Genomic DNA, 17994 nt, shown 5'->3' with positions numbered 1-17994 from the left:
TTCAGGACAATGATCTGATTTTAATTTTGCTCATAGCCTTCAATGTAACATCTAATTAAGACATCTGTTAAATGCCTATGATATTAAATTAATAGGGGGAAGCTAATAGAACTTTATTGGCATAGTCCAGCTAATTAACATTTAATGGCCGTCTTAAATAGAAATCATTAATGGAAGTGCCATACAACTGGAATGAAGCACAATCATGTTTCATTGTGCTGTGAAGGACATACATTCTACCATATGCATGCACAGATGAACATGATACAACTTCCTGTAGCTACTGGTCCCCTCCCCTCTTTTTTTAAGCACTGTTTCAGTGACCAAAAAAAACCCAACCAGCCCCGGAACACGGCCTAGCGGTCTTTTTCCGTAAGTAATGGCAAGGCTTTCATTTTTTACCGTGACTAGAGCTGAAGAGATGTTCAGAAGTCTCAAGGCAGTCGCGTGCTAGCGGCACACAAAGACAGATGACAAACAGACTAACAAGGGATATGAACAGCCAGAGCATTTGAGAAGCCTTTACTGCAGTTGGTAAGTCACCTGAAGAGCCTTTTCGTAATGACTGGTGAGGTGTCCAAGCAGCCCCCATAAATCACCTAAGCTAAATCACTGCCATTAGCAACTTGACTGAACTCCTGTCCCAGCGTCCTTCATCAGAGCACAGTCCTGTGCACGTCCTGCACTCAAACGCAATAAACTCCCCGTTGCTTGTGAAGGAACTTTCTTACAAGCTGTGTAACAGGAAAATGACTGCTTGCCCCTGTTCCCCTACTGATTCATGACCATTCCCCATCTCTTCATTAGCCAAGATAGTAAATACTTAATGGATTTAATATGAGCAAATTGGAGAACTAATCACAGCTGTCTCTGATATGCATCTTCCTTCATATGTTGAACTCAAAATTGCATGGAGCAGACACATTTTTCTCAATGATTTTTATACCTAAACTCACTCTCCCTCTCTCTCTCTCTCTAAAGAAAAAGCTAACCAGAGAATAATGAACAATGTACTTTCACACTAGGTTATACACACATATTTATACACACTCAAATAGTTACACAATTTTCTCAGTTCAGATTATTTCTTTGATTATGGTACAAGAAGAGGTCAAACCAGTTACTGAATTTTGAATATTTAAGACAAGTGTGGAGAGGAAAAAAAAAAAAAAGCCAACTTCGGTTGGAAACACCAAAGGTAATTCATTGTTGGAGATGCTTGACATTAAAGTTAAGTCACATGCAAGGTAACACACGGAACTGCCTATGTGATGATGAGAAGTGTTTTTATACTTTCTCCAAAGACAGCTTCCTCAGCAGTACAATGGAAATCCAAAAAGCCTCCTGAGATGTTTGTTCTTTACTAACTTGGAAGAAAGACTCAGACAGACACCCTTACCTCTACTTTCCACATACTTTTTTTTTTTTTTTTTAAATCAAGAATTACGTTTCTTAGCTATGCTAGAGATAGGTTTGTACAAACCTGACTGAGTGAAGATGAGTCTTGCATCCTCTTCCAGATTTGGGGGGACTTGTTTGGTTGGGTTTTCAGGGGAAGGGGAGTTGTTTTAAGCAAATAAGGTATCAGGTCCTCACAGATACTACTGTCCCTCTGCACTGGCTCATTTTTAGAGAAGTATTAAAAAAAAAAAAAAAGCATAAAGTCCTGATTCAGACCATAGCTTGCTTTAATGATAAATTCTAAAGTCTTGGACAAGTTCATCCCACTGATAGGTGATCCTAGGGTCCATTTTAGGATTTCAGGTGTGGAAGGATTTGTGTCAATACAAGAGGTTAAAAATCGTTTCTAAGCATATGACAACCTTTGACCAAGGGACTCTTGTTAAACAAACCTCAAAACAGTTTGGATACTGTCATGCAATTTGCATAGTAACACATTGTTCTTAATATGTTAGTATTTTACTAAAACAATGCCCCTTTTGAACTGCAAAAGTATAGGGAAGGAGAGGATACGGCTATGCCAGGCAGATACAATTTGGAAAAGGACGCTGACTGAAGCATATATATAAAGCGTAGGCAAAGCTGGCTAAGCTTAAAAACTTAGACCAGAAACATTAATGTCATCTTCTAATCATCTTCTAATAGAAACAGACTGAAAAATGGCATGGGGTGAGAAAGAATAGAGGCAAAAACACAGAGCGAGATGGAGCTGAGAAGGAATAACAGAGGGAAGGAGAATCAGTCTGGTAGGGGAAAGAAATCCTGCAGAGCTCAACCACAGGCACTCACTGGTGTCTGCCTAGGCACCGCGATAACCCTGTGTGTCCTCTGCAGGCTTCCATTTTTCTAGGGGAAAAAATGCCCTGATTTTGTTACAGACTATGTGTTACCCACTAACCACCTGGAGGCTACTGGCCATTCTCTGCATCTTCACTTGCTTTATTTTTATCATTTACAAAGCTTTAATGAAGTATAAGAGATAACCTTTAACACTGCAGAAATAAACACAAAGTGGTCCTTGGGAAGTGAACAGAAGCCACATCGTCTCTTCTAAAAGTTATCAAGTTATTCACTTTGCAAGGCAAACGCTGTCCTTGGCCATTCAACAGCCTTGCTGGGAAGGGCTGAGCCTGCCACAGGGCTCTTGCAGCAAGCTGGGTCCGCATACCACGAGGGGTTTCTAATGCCCCACGAATGGTGCATGTCCAAGAACAGCACACATCACACAAAGCTGTTGACGCATTTAGCACCAAATACGTAGCATTTTTGCTTATAACTCCTTTCTTAAGTGGCATCCCTTGTCTTATCCCATAGAACTGCAACGGTTCCTTTTTTCAGATCCCCTTCCCCCTCTTTTTTAATTCACCTAGAATACAGTTGTGATATTGGGCAGGGCCCACTGGGCTGGGATAGACACTTACCTGGGACACTTTCTTGCTCCTCAGCATCTGTAGCATGTTTTCAGGAAAAAGGAGGGGCGTCACCTCACAATCACAGAGGCTCTGCTTTTATCTGAACAGGGCGGTTCCTCAGCCCCTTTCCAGACCAGCTGCCTGTACTCATTTCCCAATTATAAGACCCCAAATATACCCAGATGAGTTTTCTAATTAATAGAAAGTACCAGTCAACTCTCTGTCCCTGCAGGACAAGGACGAGCCCCACTGCAACCACTTGCATGGCTGCACTGAGACCGCTGGCTGGCTTGTTCCCAGCTCCCGCTGCCTGGGCCTCCCCTCTCAGCACACGCTGATATTTCCCCAGCTAATCTCGCTTTGCGTCTGCAGTGATGCTGCCCTCAGTAACACAAGAAAAAGGTTTCAGCAATCCCTCACTTGTCCTTTTTGGCACCAATCTGTGACACCATCATAGGTGAGGTAAATGCCCAACAGCTGGCCTCTTTGGTAACTAAGATCTCCAAACAAGCTCTCCTGATGTAGAAAACACCTGAATACTTTGCAAGAACAACCCTCATCTGCTGTGCCTCTTATCTCACCTGTTTTGTCTTCTTGTGCCCAAGGCCAGCTAGTTGGTGTGTGGTGTGTTGGGGAGTAAAGCACGTTAGCTGATACACAAAACCGCAAAAGCTCACCCTTGTGTGTCTCGATAAACAGAAACAAAAATCAGATTTACAAAGCTTACCATAGTACAACATTCACCAGACTGTGGTCCTACATACTAGGTCAATAAATACAACTCCAAATTATATGACAACAGTGACCGGTTGTGGGGAACTTCGCAGAGGTTTTACCTGCCTCTGCCCCATGCTCCCCCTCTTGCAATGCTATCATTCCTAAGGGAACTAACTCCACTTCTGAGTCACATTCCCTACAGTGGTTCATTGATGAGCATGCATTGTTTTGGTAGGACATAACTCTCCCTCAGTGTACTGGTTTAATTGAACTCATTAGCAAAAGTGAAAAATAGAACATCAAGCATCCACTGCTGTGGAGGGGAGCAGTTACATCTGGCAAATGCACACCTCCTGGGCTGCAGAACAAACAGGCGCTGGCGCTCTACCGGCAGACAAGCTTCTGACACCTACCTCTGCTCAGTCTGCCTGTTGGATGTGGGTTACAGAGAACTACCAGGATCCCCACAACATTTGACACTGAATTAAGAGCCCACCCCATTAAAAAGCCCTGCTGTTTGCTATTATTATTATACTAGTCACACCAATACCTTATAAACATTGAGAAGAGAAAAAAATCTAGTAGGCAACTGACTAAAATAACATGACTGATGGTTTTGAACCAGGTGGGTGAAGGAAAAGGCACAGCCAAAACTTTATGATCTAGCCTGCCCTGCTCTCCAGACAAAACTTTATTTTTAACCTATTACTTTTTTCCATTCTGTTATGAACTATTCCCACAGAACCTAACTATTGCCCAGCACAAGTAATTTAAAACGTGCTATTTTTCATTTCAGACACTGAGCAATCTCTAAAAGCCACTGCCCTCTACAGGCAGCCAAACAGCATGTTAAAGATTTGCAGCACAGGCCTGTCAATACAAATCTCCTTACAACATATTGGTTAATAAATTCAGCCGCATTTCATTCAGTTCTCAGAATAAGCTCCTCGCCTCATGACAAATGTGCACACTTTCGATGGAGATCTTGATCTGAAAATATATGAAAACATGTACGTACATTGCACTGACCTTTCATGTGATAGCAGCGAATAATAACAGAGTTAGAACATTAATTCTAATACTTACATGAGAGCTTCTGGGAAGCACAATAGAACCAGAAACACCAAAGCACATTGGCTGGACCTCATAGTTTTTAAGTCAATAATCAAAACTGAACATGAATGCTGAAGTCCTCATGTGCTTGTTAAAAGCAGAAGTTAAGAGTTTAAAAACAAAACCTCAAGTATGACCACATTCACTTGTCCATGAGTCAGGGGTTCCCAGTTGAGCTAGGTGGCTCAAGGCCCCCAGTCATGTAACAAGGATGTTTAGGGGAAGGCGCTCACTGTTTGCGCAAGTCCAGCTGTCTGATCAACACCTCTGAGTACAAGCTCCTTAGTCATCCTCTAGTGTGCGCACCATATTTGCTCCAAAACTGAGTCCACTTAACAGCACTGTTAGTTTGGGGAGAAGGAAAAGCAGGATTATGCACTTCTTGTAAATGTTAAATCAGTCCCATAAATTAGAATAAAATGGTTTTTTTCAGTAAGATTGTCTGCAACACTCTGCCATGCATATTCTTGTAAAGGATTATTTCAAAATTATGGACTCGGAAATGTTCAGCTGGATAGTTCTTGGGTGGCTGAGGTGCTCACTGAAGAATTTAAATGATGTAATAGCTATTGAACACCCCATTATATGGCTGCCTAATTAATGTAAATGATAGTTATGTCTTACTCACAGAGGATTATTTTACACGGAGGAAAATCTACTCACTGCCACAGTAGCCATTTCAATAGTTTTTATAGGAGCAGTTGCATTATGGCTTCATTGAGTAAAAGGTAAGTAGCCATCCTAAATAATGAAGATTGAAGGTTTAATAGTCCCAATAAAGAATCCTGCAGGTTTTTTATTTCAAAAATTAGAGTTTGATTGCAAGCATATGATAATGAGAGGGAAAAGCACACTGGCACATGGAATCCTTCTGCAGCCTAGGCTCCTCGGGAACTTCTATTTCTTTTGAACAGAAACAGAGAAGAATAAGAAACAGGAAAGATCAAACTAAGCGCTTCTTTACTTTCCATGACAGTGTGTCCTGTCGCCAGGCCCTACTGTGGCAACATTTTGGTGGATAAGGGATAGGCTGGACTGTGCCCGATATACTTAGAAAGCTGACATTGCTGGAACAGCTGCATACCACTTCATGTACACACAAATATCCTCAAATAACGCAAAGTGCCCAGCTTAGACCCATCTGAGTGATGATATGCAGACATAAGCCAGCCTTGCAAACTTGCCTTGGAATTATAGCCTATTACAGCATCTCTCTCTTTTTTTTTTTTTTTTTTTGGAAAGGCTATAGTCAAGGGACTCGGCATTTCTGTTATGAGACCCTATTTCCTGGGTTGTATATCAGAGATTATCACAGCTATAAAAATTCAAATGAGATTTAAAACTTGGCATGAACGTTCCTGCTTGGGATCTAGTATTTTTAAGCAGTTGTTTGTAGGGAAAGCTAAACGTTTACTCGTTCCACATGTTATTTTAGGTGTGCTACATAATTCTCAATCTAGATTCTTAGGCACTCCCTATCACAGCATCCAAGTAATCTCGTTTCACAGTTGTATTTTCAGAATGGTTTTTCTGAGCTAGGACAATTGATTTGACATTTGTTTCTTTAAACAGCAAACTCCCAAGAAGGATTTTCAAAAGACTTTCTGTTCCAGGGCAGGGGCACTTTTTCAGCAATAAAGCACCGCATGTGTTTTAACAAGTAAAAAGTGGCAACAACAGTAACCTGAACGATGGTAACACTGACTACGAAACAAGCTGGGGAATTGCAAACACAATCTCCAGATGTCTGCGAAAGATCTGATTTATCAAACACACCCCAGGCTGGATTTGCTGCGGTTTTGTACTTTCTAGTAAAAGAGTTGTGTAGTACTTTTAATAGAAGAAGTTTGTAGCATTTATTTACTGTTAGTTTTTGTGAAAGGTGCCACCCTTGTGACATCTTTCAGAAACAGGAGTAGATCCTGTTACAATAATCTCCAGGATACAGAAAGAGCCACAGACCCCAGAAATCAAAGCTCACAACCAGCAATGAACTGAAACAGGATCAAGCTGGAGGCTGAATATGGAAAGAACATAGGAGAGAAGAAAAAGAAAGCTTGTAGGTGCTGGAGGCAGCATCAAGAGGAGACCTCGGGTAATGCCCAGGGAAGGCCACAACACTCTGGCTGTGCGGACAGGTTAGAAATGCTAAATGCAAGCTGGGTGCAGTCTTCTCATTATATCTGCACAGGCGGTGGCCGTTCAAAATGCTTCAGTGTGTGTGGAGCCCAGTACTGACTGAAAGCATCACGCTAAAAAGTAAAGGCTAGATCTCCCTCTGGTTTCAGTCCACAGCCTTTCTGCTGAGGCCATGAGGAGAAACCTTGGTTGGTGCTTATGTTAGGGATTGTTTTTGTGATACGACTCCCTGCCATATCGGTGCTGGACTGACATAAACGCACTCTCTCCAAGCAGGTCTCCGAACTGGCCTCCCATGGACAAGTGCTGCATACAAATAACTCGCCACGTGTGCCAGCTGGGAGAGCTGCACCAGTAAGGGCAGAACTAGTGAGGCCACAGAATTCCTGTTCCCACACCCTCATTCTCACAGTTCTGCCACGCAGTAGTTTGGACTGAAAATTAATGCTTTATATATAGAGAATATGAGGTCCTGTACGTCCTAGGCTCAACTTCCAGGAAAACTTATTTCCATATACATATGGAAATAAAAAAAAAAAAAAAGCATGTGATCCTTATTTTTAACTGTACATTTACAGTGTAACGTCTCTTACTTGCAATGACTAGTGAACAACACCTTTAGGTCAGCGTCGCATCAAGATAGCTACCTTCATTTCTGGTTTTGTAAACAAACAAACAAACAAAAAAACCCAACCAAACCAACAACAAAGTTGGGACAATTCTTTAGGATCACTTAGAAAACCTGAGGCTTATCCCAGAGAACGATAACATCTTCTATCTCTGCAGAAAGACTTACTTCCATGTTTAACAGAAAGTAAGTTACTAAGGTGAACAGATTGAGTAATTAAGCTCAATTAAGCATGAGCAATATGCACTATAACAACACGCACTATTTGGTGACATGCTAACACAGCTTTAATTTCCTTTAACTTCTGGTACTCCACCTCAAAGACGGCCCGGCCCGCCTTTCCTTCTAGCCAGCTACCAGTTCCATGAACACCTATCATGAATTTTATCTTTTTTGCCAAAGGTATTATTGGGGAGGGGAAGGAAAAGAAAAACTTCTCAGAGCTACAAGCAGGAGATAATATTAGTACCCGAGCAGGTGTCAGGCTTAGCTGGTACAGTCCGTGCTCTGACCAAACACCATTTTCATGCAGAAGTGGGGAGGTGTGCTTTGGAAGACAGGTCACTTCTGGGCCGCTGGCTTATGAGTGTGTTTCAAAAGACCGTTTTCATCCCTGGCAGCAGAATGGTTTGTAGCTTCAGGAAAACTACACAAAAACCTTGTGGCTTGGTTGTCAGTCACAAGTACCAGCAGAAAGCAGCAGCCAGAAAGCTCAAGGGTGCAACAGCAGCAGACAGGACCAGGCTAAGCCAGGCACCAACACGCAGACTGGGTACCCAACAGGACTCTCCAAACATGATGCAAACAAGAAAGCCCTGGAGATGTTATTTATAATCTTCCCAGAAGACCTCGCATCATGCTTTGAGTGTATATTTCCTCTTAGCATTTGTTACATATTTCTTAAATTAATTATTTTTTGTTGTTGCTTTTGTTGCAGCTGATATGAAAGTACTACAGAAGTTTCCTCACCTCATGGCTATCCTTTTCAACACCCAGATCAACACATTTTGCTTTGGTACCAGAAGATGGAGCCACGTACTCACATTTTCACAAAGTAATTTTTTTTTTTTTTTTTTGCTCTGCTCTGACAAAATCACCCATGAAGCTGACAGTGCCTAGAAACTGCTCCCTTACCTAATATGAACTTGCTATTTTACTGCACCTGTGTGCACAGCTAGTCTGGTGTATGTCTTGCTCTATGTCACCTGCCTTTTCCGATGTTTCCAGAACAATTTCAAGTTACTTACTGCAAATATATATTTTCTGAATTGCCTTCTGTGTCAAAATGAAAATAGCAAACAGAACCAAACTAAGCCAAGCATTTCCAACTGCTAAAATATCACACCTTATATTTCCCCCACAAAGGGATATATTGTTGGAGGATGTCATACGCATCCCAGGATCATTCATCAGTCTTAGACTGACTCCTCAACTTGTGAAAGGCCAAACAAATGTAGTTACAGTCTCATGTTTACTCTGTGTCCTACAGCTTAAAAACACAAATCTAGAGGAGACAAAAGTATAGGTTTGCACTCTGCAAACCCTTCAGCATTGCTGCAGTCGTTCAGAGTAAGCTGGGCATGTGATGCCACTGGGGCATGCCTTTGCCCACCCCAGCGGCATGGTGTGGCCTCGCCAGCATGGCTGGTTGCCACAGAGGTAAGACACAGTTGTTTTTTCTCATTGTTCAGGAGGCCAATAACCGCCCCCCACCGCCCAATTCTGCTTCAAAACCTAGCTGCCAAATGGCGCCCGCGGGAGATGCTCCACCAGGGCTGCAGCCAGGCTCCTCGGGCCCCGCTCCAAGACATCTCCATCCACCACCCTGCACACCCATACAGGCTGCACCAGCACCAGTGGTCGCCACATCACACCTGGGGCAGGCAAAGAGCATCACCCAGCCCCCCCAACAGCCCCACGCTGAGCCCGTGCAACAGGGCCAACAAGTCTGAGGAGGAGTAGGCTGACCCCTTCCCTCAGCCAACAGAGCCTTGTCTTGCATCACACAGCCATCACCACGACATACTAAGATAAAGTGAAATATTGTAAACTGGCACACATCTGAGCAAAAGAGAAACTGTTTAGCAAAGGTATTAAAGCCTGTTAGGGTTTTCCTTTCTCGGCTACTCGCTCCATTCCAGCTGCATGAGCAGCCAGTCCTAGAGAGTCAGAGCAAAGCAAAATAATGGCATTCCTCATAAAGCCAGCAGAGATCTCTCAGGTACAAATGTTTATTGTTCAAGAACACTATCAAGTCCTTTCATGTCCTTTCCTGGCCTGGCAGTGTCCCAAGCGACTACAGAACAGTTTTAAATACGCAGATGAAATTATTCTTTTTGCCTCCTTTTCAGACTGGGTTTGGGACAGCAGAAGCAGGCAACTAGTTTCACTCCAATTCAGTTCATTAGTACGATGCTGAAAACTCTTAACCACTTAACAGCTCTCTAAAAGGACATTAAAAATGAAGTCAGGAAAACATTCTGTCAAAATGGTTCACCAAACACTAAAGCATTTATGTTTGACAGAATCTAAACACAGGCCAAATTGTGTTGCCTCTTCAGTTTGAACCCCAAATGCTCTGCCTTGTTGTCAGCAGTACCTACGCATACATCACACATGACTTCAGCTCTCACCAGTCCTTGGGTAACCACCGTTTGGTGGGGGAAAACAGAAAGGCGTGTGTGACACTGAGTGGAGCCCACGCTGGGTGAGATTTTGAGATAAGTGTCATCCTCCATCTGGAGTTCATAGGTACCACAAGGCAGCCTGGGTATACGGACCAACTAGACTACTAGTTACTGATAATTCTCAGGTTTTATTGCAAAAATTGTAGGCTCAGGCACATCTTAAACAATTAAGGCTAATCTGAATTAAGGCACATCTTAAACAATTAAGGCTAATCTGAAGAAAATGTCATACCAACCCTTTTTCCCATTTACTTCAGTGCTACGGCCTGAAGCCCAATTACAGCTTTGGTTGCCAGGATTTCTGAACAGCGTCCCCAGCACTCACACAAGTTCCCTCTATCATTTTCGGACAATCACTAAAAATCTGGATTTGTTTCCTCTGCCTGTAATAGAGGGATAATACGCACATGTCCTCAGAGGAGCACTACATTTGGGAATCACTTTGGAGCGGGGAAAGCACTCAGTAAAGGCGTTGCCGGTTGGGGCCCTGAGTGAACAAAAAGGACTTCCGTACTCTTCTCCTCCACAATCTGGGTCCCCTGCAGAGTAGCTGGAGCCACAGCAGTGGCTCCAGTCAAACTGCAGGAGATCGAGACATCTCAGCCATGCCTGTGGTGTAGGCAGAGGTCAGCTGTGCAGCAAAACCACCAAAAGTGGCTCCGCCACCTATCTACCAGGCTTAATCTGCTTCATCCTACGTAACCCACACAAGTCACCCAGGCAGCGTTCATACAGTATGTATGAACATACAGTATGTTAGATGTATCCTGAACACATCACCTTCGCTGTTCATGCTCTCTCCCCAGAGAGAAATGGAAACCCCAGACAGAAATATGGGATTTCTATTGAAGATCTGCATCTAAACAAGACAGCCAGCTGAAGAAACCTTCAGGAGGAAGCAGAAGAGGCCACGCTGTTGACAAGACCATTGTGTCTGCAAGGCAGAAGGGAACTCAGACTCCTTTGTAAGGAGACCAAACATATCACTTAATAAAAACAAGGCATCCTACAATGAACCTCTCTTCCCCGTATTTATTCCTCTCTAAACACAGCAGTGCACAGATTATAGGAAATGGTTTTACATTTAACTTCAACCCCAAGTGGTAAAGAAACGGATTGTATCTCACAACGTAAATTTGCATCTACCATCATTTAATGGATGTTTTATACATGCTATGTACTACTGTGTTTTTATGGAAAGGCAAAAAAAATTACTTGGGAATTTGTTTTTAATTAAGCAATAAGGCTCAATGGGGTACTGCTATCATGCAATAAAACCACTCCTGGGGTGTTGTGAGGCATTTGGTCCAGATGAGTGCTTCAAATCACCCCCAGATTGTGATTAGATGATTACTCCCTGGAGTTAATATTAGATGGTTCTCTCTAGAGTTGTCTTATTGCTATTATAAAAAGTCTTCAACACGGGGAAACTAAGTAGCTTTTGTGCTTGAAGAAGATGAAGTTTGCAGTTTTGACTGTTGAGTGGCTGTCTGAGCTGTGTGGGTCCCATAGATCAATTTACCTATTTAGCATGCGTGAAAGATCATCTCAGTGCATTTCTTTGACCCAGACAGTTTTACAGTTAAGTGGCTTCCTTTTTCAAAGAGATGGAAGGATATAAAGAGACAAATAACTCCAAAATAAAGCAATCCCAAGACAAAGAACCGAGGAATTTGATTCTGAGATATGTATTACTGGCTTTATCTTTTTGTAGGGAATAATGAAACCTAATCACTATTATGCTAATTGTATTAATGAAGGCTAATGCATGCAGTATTCGTAAGAGATTCTCCCAAGTTGGGTGCATGAGGAGGTGCACGGCCTGAGGCATTTGTGGGGGCTCCCAAGCTAATAAATTCAAACAGCCCAAATGGTAGAGAGCCAAATTGTGGTGCCTTCCCCTGCCTCCCCCCAGCTGCTCTTCAGGGTTGAGGTTAGAGAAGAAAGTATTTCATTCTGGGGAAAAAAAAAAACAAAAACAAAAAAACAAAAATAAAGCTTTCTGCATATTTCAGCACACCAGAAAGAGAACTCCCAGGAAACGTTAACTCTTGCAGGCCCCTTCCCCGGCCAAAAAGGCCATAAAAGGGGATGGTACCATAGGTGTGCAGACAGGTTTTGCACAGCCTCTTGACCTGCAGTATACAGCAGAGTCCTCCACTCCTCCCTCAGATGTCCCCGACCTGCCCAACACACAACTCCCATTGCACTCCTCAAATAGGCAACAATTCTTACACTTCAAATTATGATGCGATCCTTCACGCTCATCCTCTCCACGCTGGTCTATGTCACATCTCAGACCTTGCACAACCCAGTCAGAGATACAGTTTCTCTAAAAGCCAGTAAACTTCCTTCCACCACAAAAGATACCTCTGTGGTTCCTCCTTCAGCTTAGCATCTCTCCATTTAAAGGTCCAACATGCCAACAGATTCTTAGCCAAGCTGAGGTTTGCCCTTTGGATTGCCAGGATGTCAGCAGAACACCTTGAAAAACCCATTGCCTTTTTGTTTACTCTTATGTTTGAAGAGCGTGAAGGGAAATAAATATTTCCTTAATTTTTTTCCTTCCTCTTTCACAGAACTCTCTGCAGTATGCACTCGAAGCACAAAACTTCCTCAGATGCCCGGGGCGTTCACAACAGACGCTCTCCTGCGCAAAAGGCACTGACGTGGGGCAGGGTGCGTGTCCCTGGCAAGGAGATTATTCTCCCTTTCTGAGCGAGACACACACGCTCAGCCTGGGCAGCAGCTCCAAAGGAAAGAGACCAAAGCACGTTCTTCACATAAATAGAAGCCACATCCATGGGCAAAGGAGGGCTTCTGAATGAATTTGTCTTTGACAAATCAGTCAATCATAGGTGAACACATTTACATCTTTTTAAATTAACTGATGATTATCACACTCTTGTTCCTGTGCTTCTTCCACAGTTTTAATATTTGAAATGCTAAATCTACCTAAGTTTAGTGTTTGAAATACTTAATTGTTCACCATGATTTAATTTGTGCAATAAAAGCACACTCTGAATATTAGATCTTAAATAGAACAGCAACAGTAAGAAAAGAGTTCAGATGAAGAACATGCACAGAATAATGTTATTTTGGGAGGAAGGCTGAGCCCAAAAGATGCAATACTCTGTTAGAGCACGCTGCCAAATGTGTTCAGCAGTTTTTTTAAGATACGTCTCTTTTTTCTACATGTCTTTCATATGCTGTTCCTCTAACATTACACCTCTCATGGCACTGAACACCTGCACTTTCTCACAGTTCTGGCATTTCATACCCTCTTACCGCACCTCTTTCACCTTCCCCTTTCATATTTTGATAAGAACCTGCTCCCATTACTGGAAAAACACTACCCAGAAACAGCAGTCTGGCAGTATGCCCAACTTACTGCTTGCTCATCAGCGGGTACTCACCCATCCTGCTCCTCAGAACAGAGCAAACCTCTGAGCTTTCCCCCTTGTATGTCCCCATACCAGGCAGCTCTCATGCGAAACCTGGAGATGGGCAGACTCAAGGTGACTAACCCACTTGACGGATCCACTCAGAAAAAGAACACAAAGTTCAGGGAGCGCATGAGCTGCTAAAAACACAAGGACCCATTAAAACACCTGAGACTAGGGAACCTGGACAAAACTGTTTTCTCTTGACACACTGCAACAATCTCTTATTACCTGGCAAGGGCCATTTTCACGATGCCGTCTTCTTCATGGGAGTGTTGCTTCCATAGCTGTGTCAACATTAGCAGCACTAATGCAATTGCTCCACAGTCTCTGCAGCATGTCAGTCACAGGCATTTGCTCACGTCCAGCAAGGCTGTTGAGGATAAATGTAGCTTTTAATTTGGGTAATAGAGATTTTACCCTCTTCTCACTGGCCAGCCCAGAGCCTCAAAGCACCAGACTTTGCCTGCTCCCTCCTTCCTGGCTCGGACCAGCCCACTTTTCAGCTATAAAATGTTGTTGCTACCTTTTAAGCTGACAGCCCAGAGCTGTGACGGGGCACGTGGCACTAGGCACACAGAAAAAGCAGGCTACAGGATGCCAGTGTGGGACATCAGGGGGTACGCCCTGCAAGGCAAGGCACGTCCACGTCCTGGTGGCAGCAGGTTCTCACTCACCTCTTCATGTTCCCAGAGTCAGAAGTCATACCACCGTCCAGTGTGCACTCCTGATACATCTACCACACTCCTGCTCACCTGCTGCTTGACCTCACAAGTGTAAATTGGTGGATTTGGCTTGTTCATGCTCTTAAATTTTAAGCTTTTTCATGTCTCCTGTTTTTAGCATGCTCTTCCATGCAGCGTGGTACACACTGATGGCATCATATAAAGAGCAATTCAGTGATAAAATACCCACAGTATTTTAGACTTAGGAAGGAGATCCTAAATGGAATTACATGTTCCACGCTAATCCAAAACTCCACCAAAATTAAAACTCTTACCAAGCTTTGGATCAGATCTTCTTACCACTGTTGTGATTACCATTACAGGCTATTGTGAACAGAACAAGCTATTAAAACTGAAATTGGCTTAGTAGGCAAATCCTTAGCATTCCTCTCTCCCACTATGTTTCACCACTGCTATTCATCACTGAAAATTAAGAAGAACAAGAAAAATACCTTATCCTTTGGCAGTACTGAGATGCACAAACAACTGCCAAAGCTTAGTATAAACGCAAGCACAGAGCCTAAAAATAAAATGGTTTTGGGTGCTGACAACCACTTTGGGTAACGCAGTTCTACACAGCATTTAAATTTAGCCTGTGCAATTTACCTTTTTTTTAACCTGGTCATTACTGGTTGTTAGCACTTCAGTTGCAGCTCTGTCTGAAGGCCATGCACAGTCCAGGCTCCACTGTGCTAAGCACTGGAAATACATAACCAGAAAAAACGGCGGTGAAGGTCTGAGCAGGGAAGGACAATGTACAGCAAACACCAAGGCTCTCATGATGCAAACTTCCAACTTTAGAACCTGCAAGTGTTTTTCTGCTCCTCACATATGAGAGCTTGTGTAAGTTCAGTGATCAATGAGATTTCTGAGCTGGGATACGACCACGTGGTGAGGAACACGGGGCCGTGAGTCAGGAGCTCCTGGGGCTCTTCTCAGCCTCCCAGTGATTCACTCCGAGCTAGAGCCAGTCTACTTCTGAACCTGACAGCAAATCCACCACCATTCCCACTTCCCTGATCGAGCTGCATATGACCATGTCTTACTCTGAGTTTCAGTTTTACTATCTGTAAAGAAGGTATAAAACATCACATGGTTATTAGAATTTAGGCTGCACTTCAAAATCCTAAGACTAAAGTGCTGCACATGTGCAAAACACAGCCATGATGTTAAAAAAAAAAAAGTATATTGTGTAATAATATTTCTTTATAGGAAAGGCTGAGGAGCAAGTCAGTCTCAAAAGGTTGCTTTCGGGAATATTTTCATCACTCCAACAATCATTTTGCATCAGATTCCTACGAACAATTCAAAAAGTGAGCAGCTTCCTGTATCGGAGTCTAGGAGAAGCCACGTGGACACAACAGCCCTCTGAAACTGGTCTGTCTGGCAGCTGTTTCAACGCAATCTTTAGAATCTGTGGTATGTTGCAAGCTGACATTTTAAGTCTAGAGTTTAAATCTACACTGACAGAGAGGTACATGAATCTGTAGCTTTCTGGACAGTCAGACTTCGAAGCACCTCATTTTTCAAGTATACACATGATGTTGATAGGGCTCCAAAGATGCAAATCAATTACAGCAATTCAGAAATTTCTCAAAGAGGCAGATCAGCTGAGTCCACTGGGAGCCAGATCAGACAAACATTCATACACACAGACACTCTCACAAGAGCATGGGACAGAGATTATTCACTGTTTTAAGTAACCTGCATAATGAATACATTGACTTTTTCACTGATTAAGTAGTATGACTAGTGCAAACTCATTTCAATAAAATCTTGGTATCAGACTGACTCTCCATGGTTAAAAAATTGTCTTGTCCAGTGACAAAATGACACGTGTAGTCAATCAGTTAAAAATCACTACCTATCCGATGATCAAGGTTCGTTTCTAACATCCTAAACTAACTCTCAAAATTGAGTTTTCTTCAAAATAATTTTACAAAATCCTTTTTTTAAAACATGCATTAAACATGCACTGTGCTCCAAGTTTAACAGATGTTTTTGTTACTATTATAACCTAATCTTTTCCTGCAGGCTGCTGTAGCAACTTCGCCACTAGAAGATAATAAAGAGCCATTTTCTCCCCTGCAGAGTTTACCTTTGGCTGACTCAGCCGGAGCAGCTGCAGTTTCCTTTACTTGCTTTGAAATTATAGCATCCCAGTTGGGCATGATACTTCTGCTACTGAGAAACAAGTGGTTTTGGAGAAAATGCCAGAGGTAATAGATCAGATAATGCAACTGGAGAAAGGTAAAAAGACTTTAAAAGTGGGTGATTTCGGCTGCAGCTTTTTTGAGCGGTTTCACAAATGTTTAACTTTTACAACCTAGAAAAAAAGAGCTTCTGAGCCTGCTTATCAAACGGCTTTTAAGATTACTGGTTAAACCTTGACTTTATATATCAAATCACAGACCTTCAAACCAGGATGTAACAGCTTCCAAAAAGGAGAAACAAAAAAACAAAAAACCAAAACCAGTTTCTCAAGTGCAACTGGTTAAGGCAGAAGCCTCCCTTGCCCTGGGCAGCAGTTGCCTCAACAAACTTCCACCTTTTACTGCAGAGGGAGAAAGTAGAAACAACCTCCAAACCCCAGAGGGTATGAATAACCCAACGCTCCATTTAGCCGTCACGTTGACGGTTGCTGCCCAGGTGAGCCTCAAACAGCTAGTCAGAGAGAAATCAAGACACTGGGTATCAGTAGTGCAGACCACAAAAAGAACGGCCTGACAGTGGATTCAAAATAATTATAGCACGCGAGGGGGGAAAAAAGGGTTTAAGAGTCTAAAACGTACCACAAGCTTCCCAGCCCGTGTTTTTATCGTTACTAAAGAAAATGAAAATCGGGAAAAGAAACACTTCTAATACCTCGGCAGGTCCATCGGGTTCCCATTAAAAACACAAACGCTATTGCAGCAAGCGAGCTCAGCGCAGGCCCCGGCGGCTCCAGAGACGCTTCTCGGGGCCACGCGAGGGCGAAAGCCGTGCGCGTCCCACCGCCCGGCCCCAGCGGCGCGCCGAAGACCGAGCCCCCGGCGTCTGGGGCGGAGGCCGTCCCCGCCGAGGAGCGTCGCTCGCCTCGCGGCGAGGCAGAGGAGGCCGGCGGGCGCCGACGCGGCGGGCGGCCATCTCGGGCCTTGCGGCCGCGAGGGGCCCGGCCGGCTCGCTCTGCCCTCCGCCGCCGCTCGCCAGCCGCCGCGCGGGGCCGGACGAGGCCCGGGCCGGACGGCTGCGGCACGCGCGCCAAGGAGGCGTCGAGCCTGCCGCGCTGCTGGGGTAAAGGCGCCCCTCGGCCGCCTCCGGGGAGTCGCTGTCACGGTGAGCGCCGGCCGCTCTCGGCTGGCTGGACGCTTCGGGAAACACCTGCCGAGGGGCGCGACGGGAGCTCACCCCGCCGGCCTGCCACGCCCAGCACCGCCGAAGGCGAGGCGCGAGCGGACACCCGCGGCCCCGCTGCGCCAGGCGGCCGCCGCCTCCGGGCACCCTCGGCGCGGGGGGGGGGGGGGAGGGGGGGGGGCCGCGCGGCGCCGCACCAGGGCGCCCCCCAGCGGCGCCGCGGCCTGCCCTGCGCCGCCTGCCCCGCTCTGCGATTGGCTGCCGCTCGCCGGAGGGGGCGTGGCGCGCTGAGCCTGCGCGGCGCCGATTGGCTGGGCGGGCGAGGGGGCGGGCGGC

General features: G+C 44.4%; 1 long non-coding RNA gene across 1 annotated transcript in view; it reads right to left on the bottom strand.

Annotated features, from left to right (window-relative positions):
* The window catches only part of LOC104146348 (uncharacterized), a 45333-nt gene extending 28494 nt beyond the window's left edge, over positions 1 to 16839 (bottom strand). Inside the window, exons 1-3 of the long non-coding RNA XR_011143325.1 lie at positions 16424 to 16839; positions 14932 to 15024; positions 13832 to 13973 (exon numbers count right to left, since the gene is read on the bottom strand). This is a non-coding gene — a long non-coding RNA (uncharacterized lncRNA). The remainder of the gene's footprint in view (positions 1 to 13831; positions 13974 to 14931; positions 15025 to 16423) is intronic.
* Positions 16840 to 17994: the final 1155 nt, after the last annotated feature.

The sequence above is a fragment of the Struthio camelus genome, chromosome 10 (assembly GCF_040807025.1).
Source record: "Struthio camelus isolate bStrCam1 chromosome 10, bStrCam1.hap1, whole genome shotgun sequence".
Classification (NCBI taxonomy): Eukaryota; Metazoa; Chordata; class Aves; order Struthioniformes; family Struthionidae; genus Struthio; species Struthio camelus.
This window is presented reverse-complemented; position numbering and strand designations above follow the sequence as displayed.